Below are 21612 nucleotides of genomic sequence, written 5' to 3'. Positions count from 1 at the left end.
ATTAGTTGCAGTTCACAGAAAATAAATGCATGATCAGAGACAAAGATGGAAAGGTAATTGGAAAAGGAACTAGATCTAGAGGTAATGTATTTTAGTTGAATCCTTCTGAAATAAAATGTTTGGTTGCAAAGGTAGATGACACTTGGTTATGGCATAAGAGATTGTTTCATATAAACTTTGACAGTATTGTGAAGATTAGTAGTATGTTTGCAGTTAGATATTTTCCTAAGATTATAAAGACTACTAACACATTTTTCAAGGAATGTGTTTTGGAAAAGCATAATAGAAGTTTTTTTCCTAGCAAGAAGTTTACTACTACAAAAAAATTGGAGATTGTACATGTTGGCGCTCAAAATTGTAGCCCAAATTTTGAGCACCATTGAGATTTTGAGCCCTATAAACACTTTTTTGATGCACATGTACCCAACTGTCAAGTTATGGCCTAAGAGGTGTTCAATGCTTCTAACACCCTGCATTTAGCCTGTCTAAGTGTTCCATGAAGTTAAATTTCCATTCCGAGCTATTCTGTAAGATCCTGTTTTGAGCAATTGTTAAATTTGCATTTTTACCCCGTGTCAAACGACGATAGGAGGCTGTGTTTGCCATTGAATATCTCGCACCCAGAAAGGTTTCATGACTTACCGCTTTGAGAATGTCTAGTGTCCATACTCGAGAACCTATGTTTCATATTTTGAGTCATTTTGAGTTCGTTTGACTAGGTTTTGAATCCTTCAAAGTTGGTTAGTTATTGTTTTCATGCTTTTGCAATTAATTCTGAATTCTGGGAGGCCCTGTTTGACATGCTATAACTTTGACCCAGTTGACCAAAATGCTAAACTTATTTTTTTGTTGTATTGTAGAGGTCAGACACTTGTTATGTTTCAAGTTTCAGCTTATGATGAATCTATTTGATCAAATTTCAAATGCGATTCCAAACACAATTTGCAACTTTTTACTGGTGTCAACATTTGGAGATTTGTCAGAACCCCTATTTGGGATGTCATAACTTGAGATCTGTGATGGGTGAGACTGAATGGATTGTACCTCTGTGTTGTCCTCTGAAAATTCTCCAAGTGTGTCAGTCTGCAAGTCTTGATGAATCCGCATGCACACTTTTCCAGGTCAATTCCATTTGCAAAAAAATGATTTCTTGCCTTTGTTTCCATCTATAAAATCTGAGTAGCCTGCTTTGAATGCTCGCCATTTGTGCCTAGTTATTTTTCATGAGCCTAAATTGTAGATTCATACTGTCCTCATGACAAAGAACCAATGCCCCAATTTTCATCTTCCCAAGTGTCAGTTTGCCCAGTTTTCAAAGCCAAATCCAAACCCAATTTATTGCTTTCTGACATGTTTTCTTGCAGGTAATTCTGAGAAGTCAACTTTGACATTGAATATCTTTTGACCTCAAATTTTTCATGAGACGAGATTCGATAGGGTGAAGGCATGTGGAACAGAGAACTAGTGGGTCAGATTTCAGAGCCTAGTTAGGTGTTTGGGTCAATTTTTAAGGCCAGTCAAAGGACCCTCTGACATTAAATTGGTAGTTTGAAAATTAATAAAAAATGAGTTTTAAATGATAATTCAGCAGTCGAATTGGTTTACAGTTAGTCTAAAAAGGTTGGTGGATTAGTTGGATGAGTCAGGTGTTTGAAAATGAATTTTTTTTTTTAGCCAGACCCACTTTAGGGTCTGACTAAATTCATCAAATTTGTGACAGCCAGTAGGATTTTAAGATGGCTTTATGTGCTTGATCTTTGGAAGTATGGGATTATCACGATTGTATGCTCAAGGGACAATTCAGAGTTACTACATGGAAAGCAAGGAATTGAAAAGACTATTAGAATTTCATGGAAGCCTGCTAGGGAGTCATCCTTTGGTTTGCCATCAAGGAGTATCATTCATAAATCACATAAAGAGATTTAGAAGGCACCAACAAAATTTGGGATCTACATTTGGCATGTGATCGATTCAATGATTAGAATTCTATTAAGTTGCTTGCAAGATTATTGGCGAAGAACTTTTAATGTAAAATAAGGAGAAGCATCCCACAACAGTAGAGGGTACATTTATAATGTGATAAAAAATTCAAATCACCCACGCATTGAAACATAAAACAACACCGGCAATAATATCCATAGATGAGATGGATGCTATAAGTGCCAAAATGAGTGCCAAGCAAGTTAGAGGGATTTCCACGCAAACAAGGGAGTGAAGTCCAGTTAAAGGCATAGTGCCCACTTCTAAGAAAGAGACAACTGTTACTGGCATTGTATCTATTTGTACTCATTTTGATTCATCTATTTTAAATTTTATATAGGGCTTTTCTATTGAGAAGCAAAGCACCTTGCGCTAAGCTCTAAAATAATATACAAGAAGGATTGAGGTTGATCTTGTATGAATGTTTTATACATCCCTGCTTGCGGCATCTTCAAAACAAAATTGGAGAATGGATGCCGCTAGTCAAACTCACGCATCAAACAAATGGAAGTTGCTATATTAGGAAGTAGATAAAGTGTCCACACTAAATAAACGGGAGTTTCCATCAAAATAAAAGAGCCCAAGGCAAGCATGTTAAATCATAGGGGGTGGATTAAATTCAACGACTATGGAGAATAAATAGGAACATCAATCATAAGCAAAACCTCAGACAAGCAATAGATGGAATATGCAACAAAGTAAGTTATGACTACTGCAAGTATGCAAATGATGGCCCTAATTCAAATACTACACTTGCTAGAGTTTCACTATACTTCGAGGATTCTCGCAATGCAATGGAGAAAGAAAGGGAGAAGATGCATCACACACTTGGTATTCAGGTTGCAAAGCCCTTACATGCAATGGTTATGGGAGCACCTTTGGAGGATGTACAACACTTGACATAGCATTATGATTGAATATGGCAGGAAGTGGAAGCTCAGAGAGCAGAGGCTGGAAGGCGACTGAAGTCTAAGGAAACTAGTGGAATAATAGATAATGCAATGAAACTGTAGGCTACAGAATCAAAGTTGGCAGATCATATATCTACAATGTTAGCACTCGAGAAAGAGGCAGCTTCTGCTATGATGGTTGTTGAAGCTCAATAAAAACCACTTACTCTTCAACGACTTATTGCAAATGGTGGAGGCAAAAAGATCCTACCATCAGTATGTGGCAGAAGTTCTTAACAAACTGCATGCTCAGATGGCTATAGAGCATTAATGCAAGGAAGCCCACACAGGAGTCAGTTGGGGGATTAATCCCACATTGCCCAGGTGCGGTTTCCTTAGATGTTTAAATACACTTTGTGTAAATAGTATGGTGTGAATAAAAGAGTTGCCTTTTATAAGGCAAAGAAGTGCGCAGGTGGGGCCCACTCATCCATCCAGCTAGAAGTAAGAGATAAAATTTTAACCAAAAGCACAGTCCAAAAATGGTGACGTCAGCAACAACAAGCGATTAGAAAGTTGAAAAATCTGTTACCACGCTACTTCGCAAGCCAAAACATGCACGATTTTCTAGCTAGCGACATAGCGAGTCGTCAGAAAACCTTGAAAACCAGCGAAGGCAATTGTGGGTCTTGAGGGTGATGTGGTGAGCAAGTTTAGCAGATGCATGAGATCATGACACATGGCAGATTGTGTGGTTCTCACTATGTTGCCAAATGGAAGATGCACGAGATTTACCATAGCAACATAGTGAGGGTTGCTGAGATCGTGACACGTGGTGCCCAGTTGTATAAGCTCAAGCTAGTCATGTGATGACACATGGCAGGATGGTCAAACTATGTTTGACCCAAAATGAAACTTGAGAGGGAAAATTTCAAGAGTTTTAAAAAGTTTTTTTTAAAAAGATTTTTCTCAGAGGATCCACATGCAATCATCAGATTCTTTTTAAGTAAAGCCTAAAACTTTTAATATAGTTGAAACTATATTAAAGGATAATTTTTTTGCAATAATGAATATGGAAGTCATGAGATGTAGGTTCGAACTTCAAACAAGCATAACCTATGCAATTTTTCTCGAAAACTAGCACTTCAATACACCACCGAAACTGGGAGAATCCAAATTTTCCATTTTTCAGATCAGTTTTTGCATAGGTGTTCACCAGTTCATGCTACAAGGCAATTTTTGAAATTTGGGGCATTGACTACAGAACAGGCAAATTTCAACATTGATCATTAGAATTGGTTAGAGGGCAGTTCTAGAGGCTTGTCGGGATCTAAATGTGGAGAAAATCAACTCTAAGCAGTTTTCTTGCATTTTGGAGGTCACTTTGAACTGATTTTCACTTTTTACATTCAGTTCATTTTTATGTCAAAATCAGTTACATTATTTTATCATTAGGTTGCTGAGATATTTGATGCCCTTGAGAGGTAAAATGAAAAGATCTTGATTCACCATGGAGGAGAGAGATTAGAGAGAGTCTTCTAATGGCAAAGAGAGGGAATTTCAAGTGGACAGATGTCAATTGCAGATTCAATCCGGAAATTCCTTCCTCTATATCAATCTCATTCTTTTTCATGGTACAGGTTCTAGTTTTTCGAAAAAGAACCACTCACTACTGTGATACCAGGTCTTGGTTCTAGTTTTTGATGTGTTCCCATGACTATGACACCATTTCTTTCAGCATAATTCTCTCATGTGAATAGCAGTAGGAAGGAATATATAGATAGTTCAGATCTAGTAGGTGTTTTCATGTTTTCATTTCATGCATTTGGTTGTATTGTTTCACGGAAATTAATACAAAGAACAACAAACTCATTAGTTTCATTCTAATTCTCTTCTCCCTTTATCAGTGATCTTCAATGTTTTATGATCTTTGAACAAAGAGCTTAGGTTGTAGTTGCAGTCGCTTAAGGCTATATGTTATCTCATTATTGCTTATGACTCAAGAAGTTATGTAAATGCTTCAAGGAATTAATAGGGTTGCAAGTTTACTGATGGGCATATCATGTAAGAATGAGGTTCAGATTGAGCACAGATATCTATTTACAAGGTAAATAGATAGATCGAATATCTAAATATATAAATAAGTATCAGATATCCACATGTATGGACTTGATTCATAGATTTGTCCCATGGATTAGGCACTGATCAGTTACAGGATCATTAAAGTCTTATTGCTACATATCTGAGGGTTTGTGAATTCAACATTATTAATCAAATGTGTTTTACCCTTTCATGTCGAAGGACCTAAATGTAATACCCTCTCTCAACTTCTGATATTCATAGATCTGCATTTAGCTACTATAGGTCCATGTCATTTCATAAGTCTTTAGGAGAAATAAGGGGTTTTAATCTACTTAATAGATTCAGGGATATGTTTTTGCACTAGTATGGTATCATTTGAATCTAAAGTCTAACTGCCTAGGTTTAGCAGAGCCTAAAGTAGAAGAAGGGTCATGCCTTATAGTTGGCCTGTTGCCAGAAATGACATGTTGAAAATGGGAGTTAGCTACCCCTAGATATGTCAGTTTCTCAGTGGGATAATTGAAAACCCTCCAGCATTTTCAAACACCTATAGTACATATAGATATGAACAGTCCTATAAAGACTAAAGGATTCTATGGTGAAAGGTATTTCATAATTTTAGTTGATAACTTTTCTAGAATGATGCAGGTTGCATTTCTTAAAGAAAAATTGGAGGCATTTGATAAATTCAAGATATTCAAGAGTAGAGTTGAGAATGAATCAAGTATGAAGATTAAATGTTAAAGATCAGATAGAGGAGGAGAGTTTACTTCAATTGAGTTTAACATCTTTTTTGAAGCTAATGGAATCAAAAGACAATTACCATCTCTGAGAACTCTTGAACATAATGGCATAGCAAAGAGAAGAAATAGGTTAGTAACCGAAGAAGCAAGAGCTATGCTAGCTAAGAATGATGTATCCATGATGTTTTGGAGAGAAGCTATGAATACAAAAATCTACACTTTGAACAAAGTGCAAGTCAGGAAAGACACAAACAAGACCCCTTATGAACTATGGTTTGGTCACTCACCTACAGTTAAGTATTTCAAAAATTTTGGCAGTAAGTGTTATATCAAAAGAGATGATGATATTGGTAAGTTTGATGCTAGAAGTTATGAAGGTATATTTTTTAGTTATTTATTGAAAAGCAAGGCTTATATATGTTATAATATGAGAACTAAGACTATTATGGAAAGTGAAAATATAAGAGTTGATGAGAGATTTAGGATACAAAAAAGAATAGTTGAATATTGTATGATCTTAAATGATGTATCTGTGTGGAACAAGATTAGACAATGCCAACATTAGTGAATTAGCACATATATGCGAACATAAAGCATATTCATGAAACATTAGAATGAAAACTTGAAATGATAGAAAATCGAAAGATAATGAAATTGAAGAAAAAAATATCAAATTAAGTTGTTCAAGAGTGTCTCATGTCTCCTTAACTATGATGGCTAATTTTTTCTCAGATCAAGCATCTTAGTGACATCCTAGAATGAGATATTGTGGTATTATGATGAAACTAATACAATATGTAATTATGATGATGAAAATACAAAATGATATGCAACTTAATGATGAAAACTAAATATGCAAACTATTGAATAAATAACATGAAACTATGCAATGAACTTGAAATGCCTATAATAACAATGCATGAAATTAGAACTTTCTCAAAATACTCTAGAATTGTAACTATAATAAAAATGCATGAAAATGTGATGATTAAATTTCTCTATAATAATAATGCATAAAAACTTGATGGATTAAATTTCTCTATAATAACAATGCATAAAAACTTGATGATTCAACTCTCAAAATGCCTTGTATTTATAGATTTTTTAAGGGGCTAGGGTAAGGTTTGGTTTTTACGAAGGGTAAAAGTTAAATAATAAAATAATAATATCCATGAACCCATTTCGAATAAAATATTCATTATGGAGAATCCACTGTAAATATTAAATTATTATTTTGGGTCCATTTTGAATAAAATAATAATGTCCATGAGATTCACTTTGAATAAAATATTCATAATGGAGAATCCCACTTCAAATATTAAATTATTATTTTGGGTCCATTTGGATTAAAATACGATTTTGGAGATATTTGAATATGAAATTGATTTTTGAGGATAAATGCCCATTTTAATTTCTTTATAATTGAATTTCATGTGTAAATTTCAAATGGGTTCAAATAGTTGATTAATTTAAATTTTTGATTTAATTCAAATTTGATTGATTTACCCTCAATTCTCCAAAATACATATGATTTTAACCTTAAAAACCCTTACTAAATTGGTGAAAGCCTTGATTAAAAGACATACCCAACTTTGGGTGTCTACAAATGCTCCTCTTTGAACTAATATGTGTAGCATATTGGTTCAAATAATGCTCTAGAATCACTAGGTTTTGATCCAAGTTGAAAAACTTGATAATTTGATGATCTAAAGAAAAAAAAAAACAAAAAACTTGGATGCCCTTTTTTGATTGGTTGGAGTAGAATAAATTGAATGTTTGCAGAAGTTGGATTAGAAACTAAGATAGATGATGGTTGATATTGATATGTTTCCCCCTCAAAAATGAAATTGGAAAAATCCAATTGTATTTCTAAAAAATGATGATGAAAATACTATAGAACATGATAAGAGTGGTTGTGCTGAAGAACTGGATCATACAAAAACCTAAAATAACATAATAGTGTAATCACTAAGTGATATGAAAGATCAATCAAATAGGTCAAATAGATAAAATATTCCTGTCTCATGATTCAAAGTTAGGAAAATAAACATGTCCTATCTCAAGATATAGAGGCAGACAAATACTAGTTCAAGATAGAACCATTAGCTGGATAGCCAGCTATGGTTGACTTAGATTGATGTAGGATAATCACTTGGAATGAAAAATTGATACAATTTTTTTGGAAATTTGTGAAAACAAGCTCATGGAGGAAAACTTAGGTACTTTAGTGCAAATATTGCACATAGCAGATATTAAATTTGATTTGGGTGGTTTGGATGAATTTGATTTAGACAATGGTTTCATCAATGAAACTAGAGAGAAGATAGTGTTTTTTATCAAATGCAAAGAGATGGGATGGATGTAGTGGCTCAAATATTGGTGTAGTAGAAATAGGAGAGAATTCTAATGAGTTAGGTGACACCAATCATATGAGGTATCTGATCAAAACAAAAAGGCGTGGGTGCCTTTAATGAGCAAGAATTTACAGAGCAAGCAAAGATTGTTTTGGTGCCCCTAGTGATCAGATCCACCAACGATGATAGTGGATAGATTGTTTTGATTGAGCATGGGTGCACCATAAGGTTTGATGATGAATCAAGGATAAAGGACTTTTATTGGACACATTGGTAGACTGATGATGTTGTTGTTGACAAGATAGTGTCTTTGATATAAAGTGTCCATGGCATCATGAATAGAGTGTAAACCTCAAAATTTATACCAACTCTTTGAAAATAATTTTTGGATGAGGCAAACTAAGAATTAAATGAATGAAATACAAACCTATGCAACATGAAATGCTACACATAATTAAGATGGAACTAATTGTCACTTTTGAAAGAGATGCCTTTTAATTTTCATCATTAAGCACTAAAAACATGATGTTATACAATTACCACTAGTTTAACCATGGCAATATGAATACTTTATCATTCTGTTCAAACAAACAAAAAGAAAACTATGTACCAGGCATGAAAACTATGTACAAAAAAGAAAACTATTTATAGTAATTACCAATATTTATAATAAATTACAAAATTGCCATAGTATTTAACAAACACCACAAATAGAAAACAAAGAAAAGATCCATGATTTCATCCTGGTGTCTCCAGTCTTGGACATCATTGAGTCACTAGAAATCATGGTATAAGAGACAAAAAAACATTTTTCAATCCTTTATAGTTGTGGTTGTGTGTGAAGCAAGTATAATATACAACATATGTGCAATAAATGGGAAAGTGGTCCCCACTTGGTAGAATTAGTGTGTACAATAAACAATTGTGCAATAAACAACAAGTGGGGAATGCCCCCAGTTGGAAACCCAAATGTCCCACCTCCATGAGGAGGTCATCCATTCTTTTGTTGTAGCTTTTTGATTTTTGATTTTTTTTTTTTTTTTTGTGATTTTTTGGTGTTTTGATATTTTGATTTTTTTTTTGGTTTTTTGATCTCAAGAAAGATCACATTATTTTCTCCCTAGTGTTTAGCACAATGTAAGGCAACATGGATTAAAAAACTAGTGGATAAGATGGATTAATCAGGGCTTTCACCAAATTAGCAAGGGTTTTAAGGTTAAAATCATATGTATTTTGGAGAATTGAGGATAAATCAATCAAATTTGAATTAAATAAAAAATTCAAATTAATCAACTATTTGAACCCATTTGAAATTTACACATGAAATTCAATTTTAAAGAAATTAAAATGGGCATTTATCCTCAAAAATCAATTTTATATTCAAATTTTTCCAAAATTATATTTTTATCAAAGTGGGATCATGAAAATCATATTTTAGTCAAAATAGACCCAAAATAATAATTTAATATTTGAAGTGGGACTCTCCATTATGAATACTTTATTCAAAGTTGATCTCATGGATATTGTTATGTTATTCAAATAATAATTTAATAATTGAGTGAATTCTCCATAATGAATATTTTATTCAAAATGGGTTCATGGATATTATTATTTTATTATTTAACCTTTTACCCTTGGTAAAAACCAAACCTTACCCTAGCCCTTTGAAAAATCTATAAATACAAGGCATTTTGAGAGTTGAAGGGGGGAGTTTTTATGCATTGTTATTATAGTTTCATTTATCAATCAAGTTTTTATGCATTGTTATTATAGTTGCATATCATTTTGTATTGTCGTCATCATAATTACATATTGTATTTAGTTTCATTTTCATCCCACAATATACCATTCTAGGATGTCATTGAGATGCTTGATCTGAGAGCAATTTAGCCATCGTAGTTAGGAAGACATGAGATGCTCTTGAAAGACTTAATTTGATAATTTGGTCTTAATTTCATTATTTGTGGATTTGCTATCATTTCAAGTTTTCATTCTAATGTTTCATGAATATGTGTTACATTGATATATATGTGCTTTAACTATTTGCATTGTCTAAGTTTGTTCTACACAGGTACATCATTCAAGAGCATACAAAATGACGTCTACTGTGGGGCAAGAAAGCCTCATCATCTTGTTTTTTTTGCAAGTTTGAAGATGCTTCAAGAAGACATCGAACAATCATCATGTTAGAATGAGAATTTGAGAGACCTCTTTCTCTTCTCCATCTTATTTTTCTTCTATTTCTCATCTTATTCTTCTTTCTCATGTTCTAAAAAAAAACAAAATTGATCAAAATTCCATTTTATAAATTTTTAATGATTTTTCATAAAAAATCATAAAAAGTAGATCAAATCATTGAATTTTGGTCTAAAATTTTTATAGAAGGTTCTGGACAATAGCATGAAATCATATGCCAAATTTTAGATTTTTTGATAAAAGCTCTATTCTATATAATTTTTAAATATTTTTTCATATATGAATTATTTGAGGCCACCAAACAACTAATTTCACTCTGAAATGTTTATTGGAGGTTCTGTAAAATGACTTGCAACTACTTTAAAACAATTAGATTTTTTGGAGCAACAATTATTTTTTATCATTATTTTATGATTTTCATAAACAAAATTCATTTATTATCTAAATCAATGAATTTTAGTTTTAAAATTTTATTGTAGGTTTGGGATGATTTCAAGAGCCTACAATAATTTTTTTTGACTTTTTAGATCCAATCTCTATTTGTTATAATTTTGTTAATGATTTTCATTAAAAAATTCATGTATCACCCACATCATGGAATTTTAATTTGAATCTTCTATTGCAAGTTTGGGATGCATTCATGAGCTTATAATAAAAATTTCAATCTTTTTAGATTAAATCTCTATTTTAATTTTAATTTTTAAATTATTTTCATTAAAAAATTCATTTATCACCCAAATCATGGAATTGTAATTTGAAAATTGTATTGCAAATTTGGGATGCTATCAAGAGTATTCAATTAAAAATTTAGATGTGAGAAAAGCATATGTCAAAGACAAACTCATAAAAAAATTGCTAAATCATTCTTGCAAGATGTGTAGCTAAAGACCAAAAAAATAAAATAGGTTGGAGACCCTTAAAAATGTGCCTAGCATTTGCTAGCTTCAAACAAGGTAAGCCTAAACCTTTTGTTATCTTTAAATTGTAGCAGTTGAACATTGTATACTTAGATAAGTAAAAGAAGTTGATCTCTAAAACTTCATTGGAATTAGGCCTATGCTCTCAACTCTTTGAGTTGACCAAAATGCTAAATGTTCCAAAGAAGTCTATAGAGATCAATTTGGGAAAGAAAAAAAAAGATAGACTAAATAGGAGCTTGATGTCTTCTCTAGTTTAAAGGCTTGTAAATGAACAATCTATGTTTGGCGTGTTTGACGAATCAAAGTAGTAGGGATATGGTTTCATTCTTTTAGGGTGATCAAATCCCCCAACCTACTTTTGACTCCTATTTCCCTATTTTTTATAGGTAGATTACATAGTCATAGAAAGGCATACCTCCTAAGAATTTGACTTAAAGAGGCCAGTGAGAGGGAAAGCTTTTGACTTGCATTCGTAATGAGATGCAAGGCAATAGTGTTCAAAAGATAGCCTTCCTCAAGTAGTCTCCCAAGAGATTGTGCAAAACCTCCCTGGCATTGGTGGGAAGCTCTCTTTTAAGAGAGGTAAATTTGAACATTATTGGATAATCTACCACTAAAACCTTGTAGTTGCCATCTTGTTAGAGCCAATTGATAAGAAGCCATTTTGCATTTTCTAGGCTTGTGATTTGAATTGTAATTGTTGCATTTGAATATGATGCTAAATGTTTAAATGAAAAAATAAAAAATTCAAACTTTTAGCTAAAAGTGGGCAAAATTTTCAAAAAGAACATCCTCCAATTAAAGACCTTACTTAATATCCTCCAATTGAAAACAAACATTAAAGACCATCCTATGAAAAAATTGAACAAAAATCAACTCCTTTTATTTCAAATGGTTTAATCTTAATTTCAAAATTGATCTTGAGTGAATTGTTAAGGAAATTCAAAACATTGTCAAAGATTGAAATCCAACATTGCAAGTTGTGTTTATCCTATCACATAATCAATCTACCTATTTGGTTCTTAGCCTCAACATCAAGGTATGTATTCCTTCTGATGCTAAAACTTATCAGATTTTTTTACAAGAAATTTTTGTTGTTGTAATCAGTTAACAATTCCTTTTGGAAACAACACAGTTGCATTAATAAAACACTTTCTCTGACATTGGGATGTTTACCTTGACACTATCCATTGCATAATCAAAAAACACCAAACATTTAAACAATGGAGGATCCTCAAATTTATAAATTCTTTGACGAAATTAAGGATATGAAGATCATGCTTGCCAAACTTAAAGCCATAGAGGATGGAAAGAAAACTTTGCAAAATAAGTCTTCCTTCCATTCCACTTCTCCTTCTACATCTAATCAGAATTCACTATCTTCTTCAAATAGATAAATTCCATAGTATGTCTATCCAATCAGCAAACAAGAGGCTACACTCTGATCTCATAATGAGAATCTTATTTACATGCAAGAATATTTTTAAAAAAACCAAGTATTCTTACAAAATAATCTTTACTCCTTTGGGAATACCTTGTAAACTAAACTTGAAAACAATTCTTGCAAAAGATCTCATTATCTTATCTTAAATAAAATTCAGAAAAGAAGACTATTCTTGAGCAAGATCAGATTGATGACACTATGTCTAGCACCTCTTCCAATAGTAATGCATCTCCCACAACATCAAATCTAGAAAGTGTCACTACACCCATTGCAAAACCTATCACTTCTTATAATCACTATGTGTATCCTCAAGGGCTACCTCTAAAAGAAACTCAAGCTAGAAAAGATTGGGTTGTAAGTCTATTTACTACTTGTAAGACTATAGATCATAGACCTTCATGCACTTCTATGCCTATCATGTCCACTCCAAGTAGTTCTTCTTCTAAACTTGAAGAACCTACCATGCATACCCAAGAAATAGATTTGGATATAGATTCAGATATTCCATCATCCTCAGAAGTGGTTTCATGTCAAGAGGAATATGTAAATGATGAAGAAACAAGTGTTGATCAAGATCAAGATCCCTTCATCCCCTTTCATTTCTTCCAAGATGTCCTCCATCCATTCGAAGAGATAGATCATCCTCCATCTCCAATTTCCCATCCATTTCCTAAGTAAGATCAAGATACCATTTCCAATGAGCCTACTAAAGATCAAGTGATAAGCATACTTTCTATGTTATCCAAAGGTCTTTGTCAAGATCAAAGTATCCCCTAGTCACCTTGTGATCCTCCATTTCCCCACAAAATTCCTTCTTTGTTCCTAATCCTTTGAATAAATATCTTCAAGATTCAATTAAATTTATCAAAGACATTGCTCCTATCAAAGCTTTTCATGAGCTTATTGATTATAAAGAAATGTATCCTAAAGATGAGAGCCTCGATCATGTTGCTCACACTCAAGATGTCAATATCCCTATCCATTCTCCATTTTCATCTTCCAAATTAATCTTTGGTCCTTATATATAAAATCCTCCAAACATTTCATCCATGTTAGGACCCTATATCCATCCATCCAAACCAAAACCTTCAAACCATCCATCTATATTGAGACATGTTCCTCCATCTCCTCTACTTCAAGATCAACAAATATTTTTTTCTTTGAGAAACTTCCATCCACCCAACCATCTAAACTAGTCATTTTAGCCTTCTAAATTCACAAATCCTAAGTCATTTTGAAATAATTTGGATGTTCAACATAAAAAATACAAGAATCCATGTAAAAATGTAGATCACTGTGTCTTCTCTAATCGACATGTGACTACAAATTCAAAAGAAAGATTCAAGAGACCCAAAAGGTCCACTTACCAAAGAACAAAAATGAAGCAAATATGGGTTCCTAAACACATTGTTGAAGATATCTATCCTAAAATATCCATAGAAACAAAGAAAGTATGGGTTCTTACACCCATTGCCAAAAAAATGCAATGAACAAAAATTAAGAAAATATGGGTTCCTAAACCCATTCTTGAAGAAATGCATTCTAAAGCATCCAAAGGCAAGAAAGAATCAAAATCCATATGGATTCCCAAGTCTCTTTTGAAAGACCTGAATATTAAAAATAGAGCAAAGTTGACATTCAAGCTTCCAAAGAGACTTCCATGCCATTTTCTTCCAAACAACTTCCAACACTTTCCACTCCATCATCTTTCAAAAGTATTCTGCCATCTCCTACATCTATACCTCAAGCTATTTCATCCATATCTACTCCATCATCCCACTACCCTTCAAGGTGTGTTTCTTTTTTGACCTTGCCCACTTTTGCACCTACCCTTCTATAATCTTTTGAAGCATATAATTCCCTATTATCCATCCTCCTATTTGTTTAGAGGCTACAACCTTACCTCCCATTTGCCCCTATATTCTCTACCATCTTCCTTTCCTCACCTTATCAACATCTTTGAGCATACCTTTTAGTGACCCTAACACATCTTAACATATCATTTAAAAAGGATCATTATTCAAAGAGAAAAGGGCTTTGAGTCCTTCAAAAAAGAAAAAAATGAAAAGAAAAAAAAGAAAAAAAGGAAAAAAAAAAGTTCCTTTGTAAAAACTTGGTAAACAAGCACCTTGGTAGAAAAAGTAAAGAAAAATAAATCCATCCTATGGTGAAAACCACTTCTTGTGGCACTTTGGACAAGTACCATGATGAAAACCTAGTAAAGAGGCATCATGCGCAATTCTTACATCATCCATCTATCCACTCTTTCACCTTTGCTCTTGACAAAGTTGAGCTATCTATGAGCATTGACTATCTTATCCCTATCACAATCTTGCATATCCCACATTTGATAGCCTCCATACTTAGGTCCATCCTAGTAAATGTATCCTATTGCTATCCTAACCATTGAACCCTTGGTCTTGATCAACGAAAAAATAAGGGGAAAAGAAAAATGTGGTTCTTACAAAGCTCTTGACATGTTCACACTTTTGGAACCACATGCCTTCATGACATTTTTTCATTCGACTATATTGTTATCTAGCTTGTCAACTTGAATTGCTTATCCAAAACAAGCTTCATATGACATTACTACCTTTTCTTAGTTTCGGTAATCTTGAAGAGATAGTCATTAAGGATAACATCCACCTACTTTGACATTTTTACTTATCCATCTTACCCACCAGCTTGTTAATATATACCGTCCTATTCCATGGTAGACATTGCAGGCAAAATAATGTGATCTTGCTTGAGAATTGGTAATCTTCAAAAACCAAAAAATTCAAAAAAAAATTACAAAAATTCAAAAATTCATAAAAAATAAAAAAATCAAATACCAAAAAAAATTAAAATATCAAAACAACAAAAAAATACCAAAATTTCCAAAATTTCCAAAAAAAATCCCAAATTTTCAAAAATTAAAATTAAAAAAATTCAAAAACATTTATTAAAACTTCAAAAAATTAAAAAAACCATATATTCCAAAAAAAAAAAAAAACCAAAAAAAAAAACCAAAAAAAAACCCCAAACATTGATTTTTCATCTTCATTTTCTATCAAGTGAAGTATTCATTGTCATTTTCTTTTTGATGATCCGATGTTTTCATATATGTCTAGTGTCCATTTATAAGTGCCTCCTCTAGATTTGAAGGGCATGTGTACCTTGATCAATTTTATATGAAAATATTGGTGAGGTCCCAATTTAAGATTCTTGAAATACTTCATTACGTCAAACCCACATTTTCAATACATCATACATCATACAAATGTTTTGGGAACAAAATAAATTGTCGATTTTATTTCTTTAATAAATGATCACTACTTGCAGAACATCAAAATGACAACACAAGAACGTTTTTTTACACAACTCCACACAACTCGAAAAAATAGAAAAGGTGAGTGCTCATTAAGCTCCTCCTCATGGAGGTTGGAGATTCAGATTTCCTGCTAGGGGCATTTGCTCTTGCACAGTCTGAGATGATGAAGCTCTTAGCATTAGTCTTGCACCTTCCCAGATTGTATCCATCAAAATCAAAATATGGCCTTAGGGCCATACGGCCTCTGCATGAAATCCAAGGCAAAAAAATTTAAAAATTGAAAAAAAAATTATTTTGCATGGTTTTAAGCGTGGAGGTTAGAAAATCCCAGCAGAACTGCTAGTAGTTACCACTACGATCACCATTGGCGGCCACCGCAAGTGGTTTTTGCTGATAGTCTGCCTAGCAGCCTGCAATGGCTCTGCTAGTGGCCTTTTGCCCACCCATTTCCTGGTCGTCGCTTTGTTGGCGGTGCGGTTTTTTTTGGGAATTTTTAATTTTTATTAAAAAAATAAATTTTTGAGCATTCTAGGGGCGCTATAGTTTTTTTCTGTACCTTGAGCATATAGATGTATTTTTTTGATCTAAAAAATACACCAAAAATTTGGTTATGGGACAAAGACATTGGTGTAGGTGTTTTTTAATTTTGATGTAGTTTGGTTTCTTGTTTTGGTAGTCAAAGCTGGATGTTCTATTTTGCACTATGGGAGGCATATCTCGAGCATCTGATCTCTGATTTGGGATTTCTTTATATCATTAGAAAGTTGTTTCTGCACTCTTTCCAATGATGCTAATTGTTGTTCTAGATTCTGCTCCAGGAACATTCTATTTAGTCTTCTACTTTTTTTGCATTTTGGTGGATATCCTGGTTGTTTTAGGTCTGGAGATCAATTTTTTTGCTTTAGATGATTTGTCATGACTTGTACTATATTTTGTATTAGTCTTATGTCTTTTTTGATCATTGTTGATATCATTTGTAAGCATATCTATGCAAACACACTGAGATAAATTCATCATTGTGATTTATTGTACTCACACTATATTATAATGTGTCATGGGGAGATAGTTGATTGATGTTTAGGCCCTCTTCCTTTGTCAAGTGAGTGTCCCTTCTATGACATTAGCCCCATGATGTGTCAGTGACACGTGCCTTTATAGGTGTTTGTACCTCACTCTCGATGTTCGTGGTTCTTATGTTGTAGGATTTTTTGGCCCATTTTCTCAGTTTCTTGTCACCTCACCCTATCTGCATTAAGGGAGGGGTCTTCTATTGTTTCTAATGCTTCCTTGGGTCAATGGTTCATTGGAGTAAGCTATGTATTCAGTTTTTGATCCTATATACTAGGTGATTGCAATAGTTGGCTACCTATGCATTTTGGTGAGATGGATCATCTACCATATAGACACTCTTAGTTTGTGCCTTCTATTTCCATCAAGGTTCTACAGATCAGCAATGGCTTTTTGACAGAGTTTGCAGCTTCTTTATGATTTAGTGGTTCTCTTCATGATCACTCTTTATTTCTATCTTCTGGAACATTCTTTGCTATCTCTTTTTGGAGTAGGGTTTTTCCCATGTGGTTTTCTCTATTTCCTTGTTTCATAGAGATTTTTGTTGTGATTGGGTACCACATTAGGCCTTGTTGCTAGGACCCATTTTTCTACTTTCATAGTTGTGCTAGGTTAGCTTACCTCCTGAGCTTCACTTAAAGGGGGGTGTTAGAGTAATTATTTGTTTACACTTATTAATTAAATCACTTTGATTTAATTAAATAAGTTGTCTATTACTCTAGTTTTCTTAAGCTATCTCTTAGATGCATATAATTAATATTTTATATTAATTATAATGTGCAACCTAGCTTTTTTAGGCTTTAGGTTATCCTTTTTGGGTTTTGATCTCCTTTTATAAGGATTGATCTCTTTGTAATTATTAATCCATTGAATAATCTTTTCTTCATCTGAATATAATTTGCATGTTTTTTAGATCAAACCCTTGCCTCATCTTGTCTTTTTCTTCTCCATGATAGGTTTTGTATTGTAGGTATTCTTGGGCTTCATCTCAAATCCTATTGTATATTACACTTTCTTCACACACAACTATGACTACAATGGATTGAAAAATGCTTATTTTCTCTTATGCCATGATTTCTAGTGACTCGATGATGTCTGAGGCTAAAGATGCCAAGATGAAATCATGGACCTTTTCTTTAGTTACTATTTGTAGTGTTTGTTAAATATTGCAACAATTTTGTAATTTATTGTAAATATTGTACATATTGTAAATATTTCTCTTTCTTGTACATAGTTTTCTTTTTGTTTGTTTGTTTGGAATGATAAAATATTCATATTTCCATGGTTGAACTAGTGGTAATTTTACTATATCATATTTTAGTGCTCAATGATGAAAGCCAAAAGGCATCCCTTTCAAAAGTAACAACTAGTTGCATCATAGGTTTGCATATCATTTCATCTTGCATTGGCTTGCATTTCATTTGTTTAGTTCTCATTTTGCCTCATCCAATAGTTATTTTCAAAGTTTTGGTATAAAGTTTGAGGTTTACCCTCTCTATTCATGACTCCAAGGACACTTGATATCAAAGACACTATCTTGCTCAACAACTACATCATAAATCTACCAATGTGCCCAATTAATTTCCCCTATCCCTAATTCATCATCATACCCAATGGTGCATCCATACTCAATTAGAAAAATCCATCCACTATCATTATTGGATCCTATCAGTAGAGGCACCAAAACAATCTTTGTTTGATCTATAAATTCTTTCTCATTAAAGGCACCCATGCCTTCCTTCTTTGATTACATAATTCATATGATTGGTGCCACCTAACTCATTAGAATTCTCCCCTATTTCTACCACACCAATCTCTGCACCATTGCATCCATCCCATCTCTTTGCATTTGATAAAGACTTGCCTTCTCTCTAGTTTCATTGATGAAACCATTATTTGAACTAGTTTCATCGTCAATTCTCCAAAATACATATGATTTTAACCTTAAAAACCATTTCTAAATTGGTGAAAGCCTTGATTAAAAGATGTGCCCAATTTTGGGTGTCTATAATTACAATCTAGATGATGATGTTGTTATTAAATCAAAGAATGATGAATTATTCTTTGAGACTAACAATAATTTGTAGAATGAAGGAGAGCTATGATTGGAACAAAGCTCAGAACCTTCAACAAAGCCAAGAGTTGAGATAACAACTCCTACTTTGGGTAAGAATATGACAAAGAATCATCCACCTAAACATATCATCGGAAGTAGAGATAAAGGAGTGATGACAAGAAGAAAAATCAATGAAGAAATATGTTTGATATCTCAAGTTGAACCTAAGAATGCAGATGAAGCATGTAAAGATGACTATTGGAAGCAAGATATGAAAGAGGAATTGGATCAAATAGTAAAGAATGAGACATGGGAATTGGTCCCCAGACTAGTAGACAAGAATGTGATAGGAACTAAATGGGTATTCAAAAGCAAGATGAATAAACAAGGTGAAGTTGTAAGGAACATGGAAAGATTGGTATGTAAAGGTTACTCACAACAAGAAAGAATAGACTATAATGAAACCTATGCTCCTGTGGCAAGAATAGAAGTAGTAAGGGTATTATCAGCATATGTAGCATATAAGAAATTCAAAGTATATTAGATGGATGTCAAGTCAACATTTCTAAATGGAGAACTTGAAGAAGAGGTATACATAGAATAGCCTGGAGGTTGTCCTTTAACAGATGACAAAGACATAGTATGCAAATTGAAGAAAGCATTGTATGGTTTGAAGCAAGAACCTAGAACTTGGTATGCAAGGTTGGACAAGCATTTGACATAGCTTGGACATAGAAAAGGTATGGTAGATAGTAATCTCTATTGGAAATAAATTGATGATGGATTAATGATTTTGGTAATATTTGTTGATGATATCATATTTGGAGGAAGATTAGTTTCTTGGCTAAGAAAGAAGCAGGACTGTATCTCACAAAGTATAGTGGAAGCAATATATGTTGCAGCAGCAAACAATTGTAATCAAGTTGTTTGGATGAAGCAAATGCTTAAGGATATAAGGACAGAATTAAGTGAACCTATTACAGTCATACATTGTGACAACACAAGCATAGTAAATATGTCTAAGAATCCAATGTTGCATTCTAAGACCAAGCACATTTCTATCAAGTATCACATGTTGAAAGAGAAAGTTGTAGAAAATGAAATTAGATTGGAGTATGTAAACACCAAAGAGAAGATTGTAGATAATTTCACTAAGCCTCTTCCCAAAGAGACTTTTGAGTATTTGCGAGGCATGCTAGGGGTTATTACCCTTCCTACATCAGAGTAGATGATGCAAGAGTGCATCAGTCTAGTGTAACAAAAAAGTATTGTTTTTTTGGTCTAAATTCTGATGCTTCCTATATTGGGGAGTATCTATGATGGACAAAGTTATCTAGGACTCTTGTTGGATATTATTTTTGAATAGTGTCTTTAGACTTTTGATCTAGTTAGAAATAATTGTTGCAAATTTTGATGGTTGTTGAAACCTTTGACATTGATGTCAATGGGGGAGAAGTAGAACATGGAAAAATAGTTTAGAAAGCATGGAAAACAAGTACAACATATTCAAAAAATAAGTTGGAAAATAGTACAGGAGGAGAAGTACAAAATGGAAAAATATTTTGATGTAAAGTACATTGAGGTATATCAATTGGGGAGAATGATTGATGAAGATGATTTGAAAATAAAGGTTAACAGTCTTTTGTAGTTGGTATTCTTGGAACTAGATCTTTTTCATCTATGTTGCCATCAATGTCAAAAAGGGAGATTGTTGTAAGCATGAATGCTAATGATATTCCTATGGGGGAGTATTGTAGAAACATGTTAGATCATTATCATGATGATATGTTACATTCATGACTGTGTTTCTCATTGATGTCAACATAGCAATTTTTTGTGGTATCTGACAGAAGAACAATGATAAAGATCAAGTTGGTACAAACAGATCATTGAGTACTTTTAGTAGAGAGGTTAAAGGGAGAATATACTATGTGTCTAGTATATATAGCTAACCTGAAAAGCATAAGATATTAAGTTTGGAAGAAGTTATGCAAGTTTCAGTGAAGACTATTTTGAGATAGAGTTTACAGAGGCATGTTCCGATAAACTTGTTATATCTCTTAGCAGATTTGTTATTTTAAGAAGCCAAAGATAAATATGTGAAGAAGACATATTGGTGATGATATGGCTAAGATCTCTCATCATAATGTTATGTGTATGGAAAGTTATTCAAGTTGCAAGGAAAAATATTAATGTTATCACTAAGTGTACTGTGTTCTTAATGTGGTCCTATAATAATTAATTGAGAAGGTGTAACAGCTGACTTAGGGAATTGTTTTATGGATTTAGTATAAAGGAAGGACATTTTACTTTATTATGTATGGATAAATGTGAATGATTGTAAGCAACACAAAGAGTGGAACACAAAGATAAGTAGAGCAGAGTAGAAGTGAAGGAAACTTCGTTACTGAGGTTTTAGTATGTGATCTAAAGTTTGATACTTGGATACAAGACATAGGAAAGAAGTTAAGGTATAGTACATACAATTATTCTGCAAGGAATATTTGAGAGATCAGTTAGACAATGAGTTCAATAGTCTTGCCCCAGAAGTTGCTTAGACAATGGG

Source organism: Cupressus sempervirens, chromosome 9 (genome assembly GCF_028749045.1).
Source record: "Cupressus sempervirens isolate cs-2001-9-10 chromosome 9, ASM2874904v1, whole genome shotgun sequence".
NCBI classification, from domain to species: Eukaryota; Viridiplantae; Streptophyta; class Pinopsida; order Cupressales; family Cupressaceae; genus Cupressus; species Cupressus sempervirens.
Note: the sequence above shows the minus strand (reverse complement) of the source record.